Source organism: Schistocerca serialis, chromosome 8 (genome assembly GCF_023864345.2).
Source record: "Schistocerca serialis cubense isolate TAMUIC-IGC-003099 chromosome 8, iqSchSeri2.2, whole genome shotgun sequence".
Classification (NCBI taxonomy): Eukaryota; Metazoa; Arthropoda; class Insecta; order Orthoptera; family Acrididae; genus Schistocerca; species Schistocerca serialis.
The window spans coordinates 174,399,016-174,420,790 of record NC_064645.1 but is presented as its reverse complement, the minus strand read 5'-3'; positions in this window follow the sequence as shown (position 1 = coordinate 174,420,790).

Genomic DNA, 21,775 nt, shown 5'->3' with positions numbered 1-21,775 from the left:
GCGAAAACGCTGGACGACGATGGCAGAGATGGCCATCAAAAGCGCTAGAATTTCATTCGAATTGACGCGGCTTCAAACCTGAGAAGATTTTATTCATAAAACAGACAACTGCATCGCTTCTCTGAGTTGAATGTAGTGCTGCTGCCTGTCATTTCAGCACTCAACATTGGTTTTTTATGCTCGTGGAGAGAGTGTTACAAAACACGTTTTTATCCGTTTTATTTGCCTACCAAGTTACACTCGAAGAGAAATGGCACTTGTAGTATGATTCACGGCTCGAATTCTAAGCGAAATGGTACAGTATTAGCACGATATTTATAGTGTGTTGTAACATATGATAAATAACTGGCCATCAATGGATTGCATATTCCCATATTTTATGAAACACCTAGAGAATCAGGGAATGACTTCGCTGGATGAATTTTATACAGACAGATCACCCACCATAAAAAATTAACTTCTTCGAAGTTCTGTAATGGCCCCAGTAGTATTCAGTTTGTACAATAGTGGGATGCCGAACGGAACCAACAAGAAATTTTACTATGTGGGCGACGTAGCAATAGTTATCTATCGAAACTACAGCACTAGAAGAAAGAGAAGCTACTGTTTCGACACGTGACGACATTTAATCGATGTTATGAAATCTAGAGACTTTGCGCAAATCCATCCGATTCAGAAGCATGCACTTTCTATTTAAGTAATCGAATATCCAACCAACAGGTCAATTTTAGGTTTTGCCAAAAAAGTGTGAGACGTAAGTTTTACTTTAAATTTCTTGGCATCATACTAGACCGTTACGTATTTACTAGAAGCATCTGGAAAATACGAAGCAAATAGCTACAGCTCGTAAGCTTTTGTGCCACCGATGTGGCTGTATACGCGTCCTCTAACGTGGTATTATCATAAGGAAGCTTACTGCGACTTCATTGGGAACTGATGCATTTACCCCAACACTGCGATTAAAAGGGCAGTGCACTGGCGGAGCAGTCACTTGTACTCGGGTGATTCACGTGAAAAGGTTTCCGGCGTGATTATGGCCGCGAGGAAGGAATTAACAGATATACAACGCGGTATGGTAGTGGGAGCTAGACGACTGGAAGCCCGTGAGCTGGTCTGATGAATTCAGATTTCAGTTGATAAAAGGTGATGGTTGGGTTGGTGATGGTAGGGTTCGAGTGTGGCGGAGACCCCACAAAGCTATGCACCCAAGTTTTCAACAAGGCACTGTTCAAGCTGCGTTTACATGGAATTGCTTGGATCCCCTGGTCCAATCGGACCAATCATTGACAGGAAATGGTAATGTTCGGATACTTGGAGACCATTTGGAGCCACTCATGGACTTCATGTCCCCAAACAACGATGGATTTTTTTTCGATGAGAATGCACCATGTCGTGCTATCGATCGGTTTGAAGAACATTCTAGACAACTTGGGCGAATGATCTGGCCACCCAGACGGCTCTAAATGAATCCCAGCTAACATTTATGGGACGTAGTCGGGAAGTCAGTTCGTGCACAAAATCCTGCACCGGATAATGGACGACTATAGAGGCAATAAAGAGGCAGCATAGATCAATATTTCTACAGGGAACTTCTAATGTCTTGTTGAGCCCATACCACGTCAAGGCACTGCACTACACCGGGCGAAAGAGGGCCGAAACGATGTTAAGAGATACGATGATTTTTGAAACCTCTGTGCGTTTATTGTCACAGCCGCCATTTATTTTCTTAGTTCCTTCCTTCATTCGCTTGTGTGATAAATTCAAAACGTTTGTTACCGCATTGAGCAAAATCGCCACAAAGTAATATGTGTCCAGAAGAAAAAAGGAGAATATCTTTGTATGTATCTCCTCTGTGTTTTATAGTTAATGTACTGAATAGAATGTAGGAGTAGCATGATTTATGGATATGAAACAAGCAATAGTGTCACAATACGTATCACACAAATGAAGGATACAATAACAAGTGTAGTATAAATCCTTTTCTATTGAAAAATAAGTATTTTGGCGAACATTTTCGATAAATTGCAAATGTCATACAGATAGCCCACGCTTCGTACCAAAACTAAAATTTCCTGTAAAAGGTGGTAAGACCACCATATGCTTGACACTAGGCTCAGTGTGGATGGCATATAAGAGAGAAATATGTGGTTCCTTGTTGCAGAAGATGCAGATGCTGAAGCCAAATTCGAAAAATTTTGATTTGGAGTACTATGTATGTAACTCAATTGTAATTACTCATGGTTCCTTGTACAAGAAAGAGTTACGACCTCCCGCAAGTAAGAACTCACAAACCTCAGGTCTGCATCCTTAATATTTCTGAGGTGATTATCATTCTGTGTAGTACAAATTTTAACTCTCGTGACCTCTTTAATATTTACGCATCTCCTCAACCGAACAGAACTCGGAAAATTCTCGCTCCGCCTCCCTCATTGGCATACGACGCCACGGTGGCGGTCCACTGGGATAATGCAGAGGAACTGCTCGCAGATACGCAAAAGAACTCCTAATCGCCTCATTATCATTATTTACATATTTATTTAGAAGCGGAAGTGAGGAGCGCCCGTAGGCAGCGACGCGTTACCCAGGGTAACGGCGGCAGGGCAGACCGCTGAATATTCATGCCATCCCTGTCCTGAATACCGACTGCCTCCTTACGGAGTCCGCGAGAGCCAGTAATTGCTTGCAGCCATCACGTCAGGAGTCGGGAACAGATTGGGCGTGTCGGGAACAGATTAGGGTGAAAGGTAAAGAGGATTAATACGTCTGCAGCTCGACTGTTAAAACTGGTTTCAATCGTTTTGAAAGTTGGATTTTGTACTCGTAATTACACAGTAGGGATCAAGCGTACGTGCTAAACAATGGAAATATTCGCGTTAAATTATTCAGAGTATGTTTTGTAATGCGTGCCCGTATTACCTGCCCATAGGCGTCAGAGCTGCTACTGTAGTTTAGTGCATCAGTGTTGCAGAGAAACCATGTAACTGACATCGCTCTCTTCAGTTTAGAGTAATAGAGTCATGGTGTATGGGATAGTTCATTTAAAACTTCCGAGAATGCAGATACTGTGTATCTTATACATGAGTGTGGTTCTGTCAGTCCAAGTCAATATACGAGGGTCACTCCAAAAGAAATGCACACTTTTTTTGTAAAAATACTGTTTTCATTCTGCATATGTGAAAGTTTTACAGTGTGTAGATACATCCTTCCAGCCTGTTTTCAAACTTAGTTCAACCTGTTCCTGTGAGTGGCGCCGTCATAGCATGTCTTCTAGGTGGCTGGTACACTTGATGTTCGTCAGAAGCAACGAGCTGTCATAGAATTCCTGTGCTGTGGAAAGGAGACAGTGGGAAATATCCGCAAGAGGTTGAAAAAGGTGTATGGATATGCTGCCGTCGATCGCAGTACAGTTAGTGGGTGGGCAAGCAGGTTACATGATGAAAGTGGGCACGGCAATATTGAGGATTGTCCTCTCAGGAGCAGGCCTCGTACTGCACACACTCCAGACAATTTGCAGAGAGTTAACGAATTGGTGACTGCCGACAGACGGATCACAGTGAACGAATTGTCACACTACGTTGGGATAGGGCAAGGAAGTGTTTGCAGAATACTGAAAGTGCTGGTGTTAAAAAAGGTTCGTGGAAGGTGGGTTCCCAGGATGTTGACAGTGGCTCACAAAGAAACAAGAAAAACGGTATGCAGCGAACTTTTGGAACAGTACAAGAATGGTGGTGATGAATTTCTTGGAAGAACTGTGAGAGGTGATGAAACATGGCTCCATTATTTTTCACCAGAGAGGAAGAGGAAATCAATGAAGTGGCATCTTGCAAATTCACCCAAGAAAAAAAATAATTCAAAACCACACCTTCTGCTGGAAAAGTTATGGCTACGGGGTTTTTCGATTCCGAAGGACTCTTGTTTGTGGACATCATGCCAGGTGGAACCACCATAAATTCTGATGCATATGTGACGACACTGAAAAAACTTCAAGCTCGACTGAGTCGTGTTCGACGACATCGGCAAAATCCGGATGTTTTGCTGTTGCACGACAATGCACGGCCACATGTCATTCAAAAAACCATGGAAGCGAACACAAAACTTGGATGGACAACACTGAAACAGCCACCTTATAGTCCTGACCTGGCTCCATGTGACTATCATCTTTTTGGGAAACTGAAACACTCTCTTCGTGCAACAAGGTTTGAAGATGATGACTCCCTTGCGCACGCTGCCAAACAGTAGCTCGAACAGGTTGGTTCAGAATTTTACCGTGCGGGTATACAGGCGCTGGTTCCAAGATGGCGTAGGGCAGTTGAGAGGGACGGAAATTATGTGGAGAAAGGAAAATATTGTTGCTAAAGGATGTATCTACACACTGTAAAACTTTCAGACATGTAGAATAAAAGATGGATTAAAAAAAATAGTGTGCATTTTTTTTGGAGTGACCCTCGTAGTAACTTTTATTTCTAGCAAATTGTCGTTTTTTGTATAATTTTATTCAAACACACACATATCAGTTCGTTTGTAAGTATCGTATTGAATTTCAAAGTGTATTTTATAGACAACGTTGACAGAGATATAGCTTGTATGTGTGAGTGCTCATGGACACCGAATGTACCAGGATGATATTTAACATTTACAAAATTAAGTACCATAGTTTTATATACTATAATCCCAATTAGTAATTTTTGGTTCATAACGCGCTCCTCATATAAAATAATATTTGATTACTGAAAAAATTAACAGCAAAATTGAGAAATTACGCAAGGCATCGCAAACGATGTTTCTTTATCATTACTGCCCATGTCACCATCAAAAAACGCAGCAAATCTAATTCTGAAAACAGTATATCAATGTAGTCTTTGCTGCGGAATTGTGATATATCTTTTTCACTCAAATACATTGACACCCCCTGAGTCATAACAATGTCTCTGTCTAACTCAATACAGAGTACAGAAAATCTTCCATCTGAATCTGAGTCAGTAGCTCCTCTTTTTTAAAGGGCAGCGCATAGTAACCTTCATATAGATCCCTTAGTTCGTGATTGTTGGATGGCTTTTAATTCGCTTGCGAATTCTCAGTTAAGCTAACATATATGGGATGTAAGTAAATGGGAAACACAGTGTGTTTTTCTGAAGGGAAGAAATGAAGTTTAAGATACAACGCCCTGCTGAGGAGATGGGGCACAAACTCGGTAGGAGAACGACAGAGACGGGTATGTGGAGGGCGTTCATTGCGTGTCTGTTGCATTATTTTTCGGTCGGGCCTGTAGGCTGTGCTATGTGCTATTTGGACGGTTTACGAGTTGATTTTGTGTCTGCACATCTGTATACTGCATTATTTAGGAGTAGTTTGCAGGTCTGTACTGAAATTATTTCGGAAAATTAGGAGTTGTTTGCGTCTCTGGAGAGCTTTAGTGTTTTGTGTCAGTTTTATTATCAAACGAAACCTCCCGGAATTTTTCTTGAGTAATTTAGTGAAACCACGAAAATCTGATTTTCTTGTGTGGTAGTGAACTGCAATCCCCTGAATGTCTTCTCATTCAGTTAGAACCTGTGTGATTATGCATTAGGGAAAAAAAGCGTCTCACGGTAATGTTACATGTTACAAGGCCACCACTTGCTCACATATATATATATATATATATATATATATATATATATATATATATATATATATATATCCTCCCCCCATGAACCATGGACCTTGCCGTTGGTGGGCAGGCTTGCGTGCCTCAGCGATGCAGAGGGCCGTACCGTAGGTGCACCCACAACGGAGGGGTATCTGTTGAGAGGCCAGACAAACATGTGGTTCCTGAAGAGGGGCAGCAGCCTTTTCAGTAGTTGCAGGGGCAACAGTCTGGATTATTGATTGATCTGGCCTTTTAACATTAACCAAAACGGCCTTGCTGTGCTGGTATTGCGAACGGCTGAAAGCAAGGGGAAACTACAGCCGTAATTTTTCCCGAGGACATGCAGCTTTACTGTACGATTAAATGATGATGGCGTCCTCTTGGGTAAAATATTCCGGAGGTAAAATAGTCCCCCATTCGGATCTCCGGGAGGGGACTACTCAAGAGGACGTCGTTATCAGGAGAAAGAAAACTGGCATTCTAGGGATCGGAGCGTGGAATGTCAGATCCCTTAATCGGGCAGGTATGTTAGAAAATTTAAAAAGGGAAATGGATAGGTTAAAGTTAGATATAGTGGGAATTAGTGAAGTTCGGTGGCAGGAGGAACAAGACTTTTGGTCAGGTGATTACAGGGTTATAAATACAAAATCAAATAGGGGTAATGCAGGAGTAGGTTTAATAATGAATAACAAAATAGGAGTGCGGGTAAGCTACTACAAACAGCATAGTGAAAACATTATTGTGGCCAAGATAGACACGAAGCCCACGCCTACTAAAGTAGTACAAGTTTATATGCCAACTAGCTCTGCAGATGATGAAGAAATTGATGAAATGTATGACGAGATAAAAGAAATTATTCAGGTAGTGAAGGGAGACGAAAATTTAATAGTCATGGGTGACTGGAATTCGTCAGTAGGAAAAGGGAGAGAAGGAAACATAGTAGGCGAATATGGATTGGGGGGAAGAAATGAAAGAGGAAGCCGCCTTGTAGAAATTTGCACAGAGCACAACTTAATCATAGCTAACACTTGGTTCAAGAATCATGAAAGAAGGTTGTATACCTGGAAGAATCCTGGAGATACTGACAGGTTTCAGACAGATTACATAATGGTGAGACAGAGATTTAGGAACCAGGTTTTAAATTGTAAGACATTTCCAGGGGCAGATGTGGATTCTGACCACAATCTATTGGTTATGAACTGCGGATTGAAACTGAAGAAACTGAAAAAAGGCGGGAATTTAAGGAGATGGGACCTGGATAAACTGAAAGAACCAGAGGTTGTAGAGAGTTTCAGGGAGAGCATAAGGGAACAATTGACAGGAATGAGGAAAAGAAATACAGTAGAAGAAGAATGGGTAGCTCTGAGGGATGAAGTAGTGAAGGCAGCAGAGGATCAAGTAGGTAAAAAGACGAAGGCTAATAGAAATCCTTGGGTAACAGAAGAAATATTGAATTTAATTGATGAAAGGAGAAAATATAAAAATGCAGTAAATGAAGCAGGCAAAAAGGAATACAAACGTCTCAAAAATGAGATCGACAGGAAGTCCAAAATGGCTAAGCAGGAACGGCTAGAGGACAAATGTAAGGATGTAGAGGCTTGTCTCACTAGGGGTAAGATAGATACTGCCTACAGGAAAATTAAAGAGACCTTTGGAGAGAAGAGAACCACATGTATGAATATCAAGAGCTCAGATGGCAACCCAGTTCTAAGCAAAGAAGAGAAGGCAGAAAGGTGGAAGGAGTATATAGAGGGTTTATACAAGGGCGATGTACTTGAGGACAATATTATGGAAATGGAAGAGGATGTAGATCAAGACGAAATGGGATATAAGATACCGCGTGAAGAGTTTGACAGAGCACTGAAAGACCTGAGTCGAAACAAGGCCCCGGGAGTAGACAACATTCCATTAGAACTACTGATGGCCTCGGGAGAGCCAGTCATTACAAAACTCTACCATCTGGTGAGCAAGATGTATGAGACAGGCGAAATACCCACAGACTTCAAGAAGAATATAATAATTCCAATCCCAAAGAAAGCATGTGTTGACAGATGTGAAAATTACCGAACTATCAGTTTAATAAGTCACAGCTGTAAAATACTAACGCGAATTCTTTACAGACGAATGGAAAAACTGGTAGAAGAGGACCTCGGGGAAGATCAGTTTGGATTCCGTAGAAATGTTGGAACACGTGAGGCAATACTAACCTTACGACTTATCTTAGAAGAAAGATTAAGAAAAGGCAAACCTACGTTTGTAGCATTTGTAGACTTAGAGAAAGCTTTTGACAACGTTAACTGGAATACTCTCTTTCAAGTCATGAAGGTGGCAGGGGTAAAATACACGGAGCGAAAGGCTATTTACAATTTGTACAGAAACCAGATGGCACTTATAAGAGTCGAGGGGCATGAAAGAGAAGCAGTGGTTGGGAAAGGAGTGAGACAGGGTTGTAGCCTCTCACCGATGTTATTCAATCTGTATATTGAGCAAGTAGTAAAGGGAACATAAGAAAAATTCGGAGTAGGTATTAAAATCCAAGGAGAAGAAATAAAAACTTTGAGGTTCGCCGATGACATTGTAATTCTGTCAGAGTTAGCAAAGGACTTGGAAGAGCGGTTGAACGGAATGGACAGTGTCTTGAAAGGAGGATATAAGATGAACATCAACAAAAGCGAAACGAGGATAATGGAATGTAGTCAGATTAAATCGGGTGATGCTGAGGGGATTCGATTAGGAAATGAGACACTTAAAGTAGTAAAGGAGTTTTGCTATTTAGGGAGTAAAATAACTGATGATGGTCGAAGTAGAGAGGATATGAAATGTAGACTGGCAATGGCAAGGAAATCGTTTCTGAAGAAGAGAAATTTGTTTACATCGAGTATAGATTTTTTCTCTATTAAAGTCTTCAATTCTCGCCTCTATTAACTACACAACATACAAGCTGAACACAGAGAAGGTCACATTTCTTGTCATCATTTTTTTATGTTTGTACGACTGTTTTCTTATTTTGTTTGTATGCACTATGGAATAGTTAAGATATAACACACACCACTTGACTTTGACATTTTTGCCCCATCATATCTCAACATCGTGACTGTTTTACATTTTGCTGCTGCTTTGTGATATTCTGTGTTCATTTTTGCATCTGAACACTGTCTATCATTTTTTTTGACATATTACGTTTTCTGTCATGGTATGCTGTATGCTCAATTACGTTACTATAAACCAGTTTTTATTTAATGGATGTATGAATTAAATGCAAGACATTAATCTTTGTTCATCAATTTCAGAAAGAAATGATGCGTGAAAGAAATAAATTAAACAAAATGGGAATTTCACCTTCGGAATGAACGAAAGAGAATGCAATACTTCGTAATGAAGAGTAAATGGATCAGAATTAACAAGCATTAACAAGAATATACTATACACATCGTAGAATAGCAGTCTTAACTAATTTTTTTATTTCAGAATACGAGGCGATTGATGCAGGCTGTCAGACAGAACTATACGTCTTAGTTTTAGTGATGAAATATGATTGAGATAACATTATTCTGTAATACTATGTTATTGACTACCTCCTGTTTTATGCTTTGTAACTGGGAAATGAATGCAACTGATTACTGTAATGAGATGACCAATGATTAATTATGAACATTATTCTGTAATACTATGTTATTGACTACCTCCTGTTTTACGCTTTGTAACTGGGAAATGAATGCAACTGATTACTGTATTGAGATGACCAATGATTAATTATGAACATTATTCTGTAATACTATGTTATTGACTACCTCCTGTTTTATGCTTTGTAACTGGGAAATGAATGCTACTGATTACTGTATTGAGATTACCAGTGATTAACTATGAACATTATTCTGTAATACTATGTTATTGACTACCTCCTGTTTTCAGTAATGACTTCTGATGATTTGTAATTAGGAAATGAGTGCCAATGTTCTCTGTAAAACACCACATGAATATAATTATGTAATGACTTCTGATGATTTATAATTAGGCAATGAGTGCCAATGTTCTCTGTAATATGCCACATGAATTTTATTATGTAATATAATTAGACAATGAGTGCCAATGTTCTCTGTAGAACGCCAATCTGTGAACATTATTCTGTAATACTACATACATGGTACAGAAATGTTCAATAACTGGGCAATGAATGTCGCAAACTACTAATGTAATTCTCAGTGAAGACTAGTATGTGACTTAACGTCCTTCACCTTCTGACCTAACTACCTTGAATTACTGCAATATCCGTTTGTCCTGTATATCCTCTTGATCATGGAGCACTATATTTGGTTTTTGCACTAATTCTACGTTGGTGTACCTTACAAGAACGTGGTGTTGACACGACATGCTGTCCACCACTGTAAACGAGGGAGATGTTATTATGGTCCCACTGTTCGGTGTACCTAATGTACTGCCAAAATGATAACATGGAATATTACTACGACATTTCAGTGTCTTGGCTACGCTGATAAATACTTCTGGGAAAAGAACTTCAGATTGTTTCACTTGGTGTTGTGCTCCAGTAGAAAGATATGGACTTTCAGTGCAGCTGCGTGTAACCTAAAGTGCTACAACCATGATGCAATCCTTCCCTTTCCTATCCTAATTCTTGTAACATAGTGAAAATCATTTTTTTGCTAGTATGATTTGTATTCATGACCAATACATTTTTTTGATTTGCTGATATATTCTGAATTATAGTGCGTGTGCACTTTTGTCATTTTTCTAACATGATTTCTACTCATTGTATGTACATTTTTTTTTTGATTTGCTGATATGTTCACTACTTCAGTACATGTGCACTTATGTCATTTTTCAATGAGATTTGTACTCATTATGTCTATTTGTTGTGAAAACTTTGAAGAATTTTTCAGTGCATGTGCACTTATGTCTTTTGTTAATATGTTTTGTTATTGCCTAATATGTTTTGTACTCGGTGCATGTGCACTATATTTACTTCATGTTCTACATCTGTATATTCTCTGATTGTAAAGTCAGTTAGTTAAGAAAAATTTGTTGCTCATGGCAAGTCCAAATGACTCACCATCGCTGCCAAATTTTTGTCCCCCAGTGGAGGGTTATGAAACGCGTACGTATTCATTATCAGTGATGGCGAGGCATGACACAATCTTTGACCAGAGAGTTATTTATCGTTGCTAGTCTGCGCTTGACCGTGCGAGTGTTGAGTTGCGAGTAGTACGTTGCGAGTGGCACTCTGTCGGCAGCAGTAGTCTGTCGGTAGTAGTTGTAGCGAGTGGACAGTTGTACTGAGCGGGCGTCGGCATGCGCCGGTGGCGTGCTCTCCTTCCATCTCTGGTCACGATTCAGGACGAGGTATATTGTTTTAGAAGGTAATGAAGCAACATTGCGCTCAGCTAATAACATATGTTAATTGTAATTAATTTGTTCAAGAATTGCCCCAATAATAATTTCCTTATATAGTAACTGTTTTAAACAAAAAGATTCATTTCAAGTCAAGTAATACTTCCTATGCATTCCCTCCAAGAATTAAAATTAAACATGGGCCAGCATTGCACGGAGCTGTGCCGAAAAATAAGAGCAGATATTGATGGAGTTTACTGATGTAAGAATTTTTGGTTTTTGTGTTCAGGTTTAATCATTGTACAGGGCCGAAGGTCAGCGCCGCTGCCCTTATAAAATTTGTCAGGTTTAATTATTTGTGTTCAGATGTTACACATAGTTTGTTCTTCATTATTTAATTAATTTTATTGTGGGTTTAATGAGCAATCTTCATTAGTTAATGTTTGTGGGGAGTTTACATTTGGGCCATTATTATTCTTAATTTTGCAGGCAGGTTACGCTTGGTTCATTTTTATTATGCACTTTTGTGCGAGTATAACATTTCACTTAACATTGACTTTTATCTTCTTGCTGGGAGGTTACAATTTCACATTTATTGACTTTTAAGATGTTTGTGCGGGGAGATTACAACATGCACACTTGAGTTCATAAACGACATGTTGACGACAAAGGTGACTAGCAGCACTGAAAAGAACTGGAAGGAGAGCAACGAGCAGCATTGACTGTGGCGAATCCGGCACAGGATATCATGTCCTATGGCGATGACCTCTAATTGAGAAAACTGCAAGGAACGCTTTGCAGAACAGCTGAAAATGTTTGGGACAGAACTTTGGTATTATAAATCGTCCAGAGGATGCTGTCTTGCAGTCAGGAAAATCTCAAGTGACATCACTACAAAGACGAGGAACGTCAATAAGGAGTCCATGGAATGAGGAAGAAACATGGTACCTTTACGGTCGCTTGTTGCAGTAATGTGTCAGTGAATGGATGTGGGCGCAAAAAAATAATTAAAAAAAGGGGGAGGGGGAATCAATGGCTGAGAGTAAAAGATATGTGACTACCTCTTCTCCGTCGCGAGGTGGTCTGAAGGCAGCAAGATAAGGCTGGACCCTACAGCATGGCGGACCTGGTAGAGTGCAGATCCTACAGAGAAAGAAAGGAAATTGCACAATTAAGTGATACAAAAGCATGTATAACTTTATCAGACCACAGTGTGTGTGTGCGTTAGGAGCACTCATCGATGAGATTATAGGCATCTATAAGAAAATTAGTGGAAAAATGTGGCTGCAGCAGAGAAAATGCGCGGAGAAAGCAATCTGAGATGAAACTGCATTCACTGTCGTAGAACCTCACCCACGAGTCCCCTCACAATCACACCACCTCACGTCATGGAAGATAGTGTTAAAATTGTGCAGATGTTCCAAAACCGCTAAGTAAATCTAAGTAAGACAAGAGGTAAACTGAAATAGATTCACAGGAATACGTGGCTGGTTGGTCACTTATAAAATACACGAATGAGCCAGCCAGTCTGGCAACACATTACAAATATCGCCCTAGAATTTTAGGGTAAAACTCGGATAACTCACAAACCCTTAAAGATCGTGCCACATTCGATTGAATGCCATTTAAAATAGAGCGCAAATCTGTCGGCAAATGGGCAACAACCTTTTGGTGTGAAAATAAAACACAGTATAGTAATATCTGGTGCAATATGAACTGTACACCACGAGCACCACACATGGGAGGTTTCTCTCACAGGAGCAGGAAGCCATTCATCATACGGCTGTAGCCTACTCGAAGACGAGCGAGGAATATGTCATTCCACCTGTTTCGCTTTAAGGAGTTAAGCCATGGGCGCGCAGTCTACGTTACTGGACGCAGGTCGTTGTCTGTCACTTTCAGCCACTCTTCTTGCTCTCGACATATGACTTTGTACCACAACAGCGAGGCGATAGCATCTAGGGGGATGGCACAGCGAAGTATCTGAGGATCACTACACACCTGCTTTGCAGCTAAAACCGCCCTTCCATTCCCCTTAATACCCATTTAACCCTGGCACGCAGCAGAAAGACGCCTACTTCCCCAGGATTTGTAGTTGGATGGGGGCCTCCTGAATATTCCACAGACGATATAAGACAATGCACTACTAAGCAGTGACCTAAACATGGTCAAACGTAACCGTAGTAGTAGTATTAGTAGCGATTTTATTACTAGCATTTGTAACATAAATTGTAATAGTAGTAGTAGTAAAGTGAAGGTGGCAGTAGCAGTAATTAAAATTAAGAACTCAACTCCTACCGAACAGGCCTCGAAAGACCTCATCGTTACTGACCGACCGCCTTGTCATCCCCAGCCTATAGGCGTCACTGTATGCGGACATGGAGGGACGTCAGCACACCGCTCTCCCGGTCTTTGTCAGTTTTCGTGTCAGGAGCCACTCTTTCTCAATCAAGTAGCTCCTCAATTTGTTCATAAGGGCTGAGTGCACACTTTTTGCCAACAGCGTTCGGAAGACCAGACGGTTACCCATCCAAGTGCTAGCCATGCCGAAAAGCGCTTACCTTCGGTGATCTAGTGTTAAATGGTGTTACCATCACGCGAAGGCCGTTGGCGAGTAGGCCTAGCAGTAATAGCAGCAAGCCGTTGGCGAGTAGCAGTAATAGCAGCTGCTAATATTTGGGATAGTAGTGGTTTAACTGTACTACTACCACTACTATTATTACTACTACTACCACTACTACCACTAACAATAGTACTAGTACTATTACTACTATAGTATCACTACTGTTAGTAGTGGTAGTAGCAGTAGTAGTAGTAGTAGTAGTAGTAGTAGTAGGAGTAATAGTAATGTACAGGGTATTTGACTACTACATTTACAAAGCAAAACGGGTCACTAATGAACAATGAAACAAGCAACGATACCTAACAAACACAGGTCTGGTGAAGAATAGTTCCCCAATACGACGTGTCAGAATTGGTTACGTGATCACCTTATAACAGATTAACCACAATATAAGAAATGTTCCACACGTCCAATGTTTAAGTAAAATCATGCTTCAGCCCATGATGCTTCGATGCCCATATGCGTTCAAAATACCCATGAGCATTCTGGGTGCATTGAAAACCATCGACAATGCATTCTTAGAGTTCATCGACGCTGCCAACAGGCTGGCGTGCACGAAGTTTTTAAATGACTCCATACAAAAAATCCAAGATGCTTCAGTCGGGTGTTTTCGATGGCCACGGTATTGGCAAACCGCAACCAACTCACTTGTTGTATGAGATTCGTGCTATTCCCGAACAGCCACACCCGCCTAACAATCGATTACCCTGTGCTGCATGGAATGTAGGTGCAAACGACCAGAAAGTCGGGCTGGTAGAAAATGTGATCTTATTGGGGAAACCGTTGATTTCGGGACCCTGTTTGTTAGCAGTATTTGCATGTTTCATTGATCATAACTCATCCATTTAGTATCTTCCTGTAATAAAAATGGAAATGTCGTGTGGCTAGGGCCTCCCGTCGGGGAGACCGTTCGCCTGGTGCAGGTCTTTCGATTTGACGCCACTTCGGCGACCTGCGCGTCGATGGGGATGAAATGATGATGATTAGGACAACACAACACCCAGTCCCTGAGCGGAGAAAATCTCCGACCCAGCCGGGAATCGAACCCGGGCCCTTTAAGATTGACAGTCTGTCACGCTGACCACTCAGCTACCTGTGATAACCCAAACGCCCTGTGTAGGTGTTGCAGCAGCTCTAACAGGAACAGTTGAAAAAAACAGTAAAACATTGCTTAAAACAGATTGAACATAACGGAAACCTATCGCCTCTTTTCTGGGACAGGAAAGGAACACCGGATAAAGACTGTACAAAGGTGTCATAGGAAAACTGCACGTAGAAAGGCACACAGAATTGATTTCGAAATCTAAGAGTTACAGAAGCAGTGATAAATATAAATAAATAAAATTAATAAGCCAAATATTGTAAATTTAGTACAGTGCTCGACAAAATCGTCAAAATCGGAAACTCTAAAAAAGAAAAATACCATCAGCTTCAGAAAATATTAGTCCTGTTTAAAAAGTTCTATCATTATTCAACGGACGTTGTTTACTTCAGCCTCTTTAACTGAAACCATTCGCGTCTTATAGATCGTGTTGACTTAGGCAATGCTTGTGCGACTTCAAGACACATACGGACAGAGGAAAGCGGGCAAGACGGATCTCATTCGTCTTCCGCCTCCGAAGGACGTACAATATCTTCGTCATCAGGTCATGTACAGGAGAAAATTAATTGGCTCGGATATTGCACCTACACAGTACGTGGTATCATCAATGCCTACAGCATGGTGCCTGCAGCCACGCGGCCGGAGGTCACATGTCAGATAGCCCACAGCTAGCCGTTCTTAGGTCGGTTGTTGAGTTGGACAGCGCAGGTGGTGCTCACGCACACAGATATCACCGCAGCAATATAGCAACGCCTGGCCGGCGTATCCACGTCAAATAACTGCACGACGGTACCGCGCCAATCACGCTATGCCACACCACAGTAGCCTCACCATGCCACACCACAGTAGCCTCACCGACGGCGGCATATCCCTACACCGTCCGGCGCTTTATATGCGCATGCAGCACCTCACTCCAACAGTCTCGTCTTGGTCTTTGCTTCCGCTGCTATCACGACGCTACACAGTTCGGTTTCCCATTGACAGGATTTCAACCCTGCTCTGGAACTGGACTACCCTCGAGTTCTGCTTTACGGCCGTCCAGCCTCGGTGTCATTTACGAACATTGCTGATCGCCATCCCAGTGGCTGCTCTAGCTCAGGCATTGTAGTGCTGCCCTATTATGTTTTCGGCTTTTCCTTGTCGTAGAATAAACTTGTCTACTCACGCCTCCTGTTATTTGATGTTACCTATTCAGGGATACAGCGTAATAAGTGAAGCCAAAATACCCCACGATAAAAAAATGGCTCTGAGCACTATGGGACTTAACATCTATGGTCATCAGTCCCCTAGAACTTAGAACTACTTAAACCTAACTAACCTAAGGACATCACACACATCCATGCCCGAGGCAGGATTCGAACCTGCGACCGTAGCAGTCGCGCGGTTCCGGACTGAGCGCCTAGAACCGCTAGACCACCGCGGCCGGCCCCACGATAAAGAAACATCAGTAGTGTCCTTCAAAATTTCGTGATTTGCACGTGAACTATTCTTCAAAGTGCCACATCAGCTGTGCTGTTCTTGGCGAAGCACCATATCGTGGAATAATTCAGTGTCCCAGACACTATTTGTCATTCAAGGAGTATGGAGAAAGCTGTGTAATTCTTGAAAATATTTTAAGCTCTGTGATGAACGAACAACTTGACAAGAAGAGGATGTGGTTTGTGAAATTCCTATTTCCGGATTGACATGTACTTTTGCCGGGTTCTGTACCCTTTCGGCACCCAACTGATTTGGATTTCTATTTTGCAATTCCTTCAATGGACTATAGATTTAAACTTACCGATTGTCACATGTCTCGTGTTGTTTTCAAAAAGATGTATCTGACGCCTGTTACCTTGGCGTCCTTCCACCCTAATTTGATGAGTGCATTGCATCATGAGGTTGAACCAACGAACAAAAATACAGAAAAAGGATTTCGGAAATTTCTAGTAATGGGATTAAAATATTGAGTCTAATAAAGCAGGAATTTTTTTTTATCACATATGAGTTGAGTGAAGAGTCCCTTACGACACATCATGTACAGTGGCACAAAAGTGAAGAATTCCACAATGCTCGTAGTAGTTAACAAAGTGAAAGGTTGATAAATACATCAAAAATGGTTCAAATGGCTCTGAGCACTATGGGACTTAACATATGTGGTCATCAGTCCCCTAGAACTTAGAACTACTTAAACCTAAGTAACCTAAGGACATCACAGACATCCATGCCCGCAGCAGGATTCGAACCTGCGATCGCAGCGGTCACGTGGTTCCAGACTGAAGTGCCTAGAACCGCACGGCCACTCCGGCCGGCAGATATATCAATCACGTAATGAGAAAAGACGAGAAACAGAAGGAGTATCTTTAGGCATAAAAAGACTATGAAAGAAAAAGCTCTTGAAAAGTAAATGTGAATGTATCTCCTCATATGTCTCACGACGTCGTACATCTTTTGAATTCCACTATTTGATACTTCTGTGTCTTCTTCCAGGAGTGCTAGTTCTGCAAGTTTCGCAGGAGAGCTTCTGAGAAGTTTGGAAGGTAGGAGACGAGGTACTGGCGGAAGTAAACTGTGAGGACGGGTCATGAGTCGTGCTTGGGTAGCTCAGTCGGCAGAGCACTTGCCGATGAAAGGTTTACTATCAATAGTGATTGTTATACAAAGATTTCCACTAATCCCAAACTTTGCCTTTCCTATAATATTCTTCGTCCGCTGCTCGTGGTCTCGCGATAGCGTTTTCGGTTCCCAAGCACGGGGTCCCGGGTTTGATTCTCAGCGGAGTCAGAGATTTTCACCCACCCCGATATGACTGTCGTCTTTATCATCAAGCATTCATCCCCATTACGGTCGGAGAAGACAACGGCGAATCATCTCCATTAGAAACTTGCGTAGTACGGCGGTGCGGGCCTCCTACACTCGTCAAGAAGCACGGGACTTCCATAACAGTCTTCACTAAAATATAAAGGAAACCGAGAATATGTGGGATCATCTTATATTCAGTAAGTGAATTAATGAGGTTTCTTATGTATGTGATGCAAACCATCTGTCCGTGGATTCAGGAGTAGTCAGCGGTTCTAACAAACCGTCTCGATCATCTGACACTGCACATTCGTTCGACAGCGTAAGTACTTACCATACACAGTCCAGTCAACTTATTGTGACCACCTTTCAAAAGTCTGAATAACTAGCTTTTGCAACGAGGACGCTGCGAGACGTCCAGGAATAGAGTCAGTAAGTTGACCGACAGGGATGTGGAGCCATGCCGACTCAGATGACGTGGCCAGCTGCGCTAGGTTTCACGGTTGAGGATGCATGACGCCAACAGCCCGATCGAGATGATCTCACATATTCTCGGTTGGCCTTAAATCAGATGAGTTTAGCCAGGGGAGTACGGCAAACTCACTCTCGTGCTCTTCGATGCACACATGCAGACTGCGAACAGTGTGATATGTTGCACTGCCCTGCTGGTAGAGGCATCATTCCAAGAAAAAAAAACTGCATGAAGGGGCGGACATGGTCCCCAAGGATAGATGCATACTTATCTCGATCCATTGTGCCTTCCAGAATGATGGGATTTGCAGAGAATGCCATGAAAACGTTCCCATACCATAACGCTCCCTCCCCCGTCCTGGACACTTTCGGCGATTGTACACGCCATAGGCCATCTGTCCGACGGAAAGTAAGACGTGTTTGATCTAAAATGGCTACCTCTCGTCACTCAGTGTAGAACCAGTTGCGTTAGTGGCGTGCAAATGCTAGCATTCGTCGCCGATGAACAGCAGTTAGCCTGGGTGCATGAAGAAGGCCCATACAGTACAAAGTTCCCTGAACGATCTTTGAGGAGACACTGTCGGTAGCACTTTGCTTCATCCAGGCGGTAATTTACTCAGCAGTTACATGTCTTTTAGCCCGTACGCGCCTCCGAAGCAACCGTTCCTCAGACCTATGGCGCATGATTCAGCACAGTTGCCTTGGCTGCTGTTTTGGATAACGCCATTTTGTCATGCACGACGTATTTTTTACCGCGGAGCACACGAATAGTTTACAAACTTCCCCGTTTCGGAAATGTTTCCATTCTTGGCCCGAAAGCCAAGGATCACGCTCCTTTCCCCCATTACGACAACAACTGCACTGTTGTCCACATTCCCTCGACTCGCTTTGTATACCCTCCACTGCTAGTGCTGCCACCTGCCGCCTCTGCGTGGTGATTGCACGTTGATGTTGAACATACGTGGTCGCCGCATTAATGTCAGTGAATCGCTTATGTCCAGTGCAAGGCAACTTATTAGACTACACGACGTACAATCCATTTACCGATTTCTAAGGTCTTTCATACGATCAACAAAATGGCTCTGAGCACTATGGGACTTAACATCTGAGGTTATCAGTCGCCTAGAACTTAGAACTACTTAAATCTAACTAACCTAAGGACATCACACACATCCATGCCCGAGGCAGGATTCGAACCTGCGACCGGAGCGGTAGCGCGGTTGCAGACTGAAGCGCTTAGAACCGCTCGGCCACTCCGGCCGGCTTACGATCAACAGGACAAATCCCATAACTTTAAGATGGCAATACGAAGCTTCATTTTGATTGAAGGTTGGTAGAGAACCACGCTTGAAGTTGTAGGGTTACACAATGTATGCCTGTTATACATATAAGTTGAAAAAGCTATATTAGAAATTGTGCTGAAAGTAATAAATGTATTCAAATGCAAACGACAGCATTCAGTCACAGAATCCGTTGTTTATTGCAGATCTACATTTCGACTGTAAGATAATCCTCGACGCTATGTTACACCTGAATCTGGATCTGCAATAAATTACGAATACGGCGAAACTAATTTTAGATCTTATTTAAGCTCATTTGTCCTGGACAACTTCTGTTCCACTGATAAATTTCTACTTTAAAACCTGTAGCCAGAAAACAATTATTGCTATATGAGTAGGACTCAAAATAACAATGCATCCATTAGTGTTAACACTGATAATGTATACATATCCTGTAGACTGACTGGTTCCTCAATTTTTCGATAAAATAATGGTTCAAATGATCTATGGAACATGTAACTAACTTAATAATGACTGCTGTCCATCTTTGCAATTGAATTTTTAACGGTCGCTATATATTCACTGTATTGTAGGTTAGCAAATTTATTTCTTAATCAACTACTTCCAAACAGTATACTTTGGATAAAAATGTAGATGAGATTTCCGTGAGATTCTTGCGTTCTTCCAGATGTGTGCGCATACGGGCAGCCGAGTTCCTTTCCTGTTGAGCCACTTGGCGTACAATTCATTTTACCGTACGATAGAACCTATGGGGAGTTAGGCCCGCCCTGTGCTGCTATGTGCCCCACGTCGCTGTTGAGGTCTCTGTCTTTCTCCATTTTCTGGGTACCACGAGTAGATAAAGGAGGACTGTGTTAGGGCAGTTACGGGACGAATAGTAAAAGCAATTGTGGTGTCACCGCAGGGCACCACACTTGCTAGGTTGTAGGCCTAAAATCGGCCGCGGTCCGCCAGTACACATCGGACCCGCGAGTCGCCACTGTCGACGCTAGCAGACCGAGCGCCGCCACTCGGCTGGTCTTACGAGAGATGCTAGCGCACTGGCCAGTTCAACAGCCGACTTTAATAGGAATGGATCACTTGTTATAGCTTCAGGGATCTCATTTGCAGAGACGCTAGTTAGCACAGCCTTCAGCTAAGTCAGTAGCTACGACCTAGCCAGGCGCCACATACAGTTTATGCATTGACAATTGATCTATATGTGTCAAGCAATCAGAACTGTAAATACGTATTCGCAGTTCATTCTATAACTGCACTTTAAAACATTATTATACAAAGTCAAGATCGACGTACGACGCTGGTGCTGAATTAAAGCTAAGTATTTAATTGTATTCCTGTCTACTAACTTTCTAATCACGTAAGATGTTCCAGATACATCCCGTCAAGTATATTTCATTGATCCTCACGTCAGCGCAATTCGGAGAATGCTCAGGAAGCAAAGGCAGTTGCACTCGCGGTACAAGAACGATCGGGAGAATGAGGAAAGACAAAAGTTAGTAGCGATTCGTGCTGCTGTAAAAAGAGCGATGCGCGAAGCATTCAACTACTACCACCGTCATACCTTAGCTAAAGATCTTGCTGAAAACCCAAGGAAATTTTGGTCTTACGTAAAATCGGTGAGCGGGTCGAAGGCTTCCATCCAGTCACTCACTGATCAGTCTGGCCTGGAACGGAAGACAACAAAATGAAAGCTGAAATTTTAAATTTAGCATTTGAGAAATCTTTCACGCAGGAGGATCGTACAAACCTACCGCCGTTTGAGTATCGTACAGATTCCCGTATGGAGGACATAGTGATAGACATCTCTGGGGCTGTGAAGCAGCTGAATGGGTTGAAAATAAATAAATCGCCAGGTCCTGATGGGATTCCAGTTCGGTTTTACAGAGAGTACTCTACTGCATTGGCTCCTTACTTAGCTTGCATTTATCGCGAGTCTCTTGCCCAACGTAAAGTCCCGAGCGACTGGAAAAAGCCCAGGTAACGCCTGTATATAAGAAGGGTAGAAGGACGGATCCTGAAAATTACAGACCAATATCCTTAACATCGGTTTGTTGCAGGATTCTCGAACATATTCTCAGTTCGAATATAATGAATTTCCTTGAGACAGAGAAGTTGCTGTCCATGTATCAGCACGGCTTTAGAAAGCATTGCTCCTGCGAAAAGCAACTCGCCCTTTTTTCACATGATATCTTGCGAACCATGGATGAAGGGTATCAGACGGATGCCATATTCCTTGACTTCCGGAAAGCGTTTGACTCGGTGCCCCACTGCAGACTCGTAACTAAGGTAGAGCATATGGGATTGGTTCCCAAGTATGTGAGTGGCTCGAAGACTTCTTAAGTAATAGAACCCAGTATGTCGTCCTCGATGGTGAGTGTTCATCGGAGGTGAAGGTATCATCTGGAGTACGCGAGGGAAGTGTGGTAGGTCCGCTGTTGTTTCTACCTACGTAAATGATCTTTTGGATAGGGTGGATAGCAATGTGCGGCTGTTTGCCGATGATGCTGTGGTGTACGGGAAGGTGT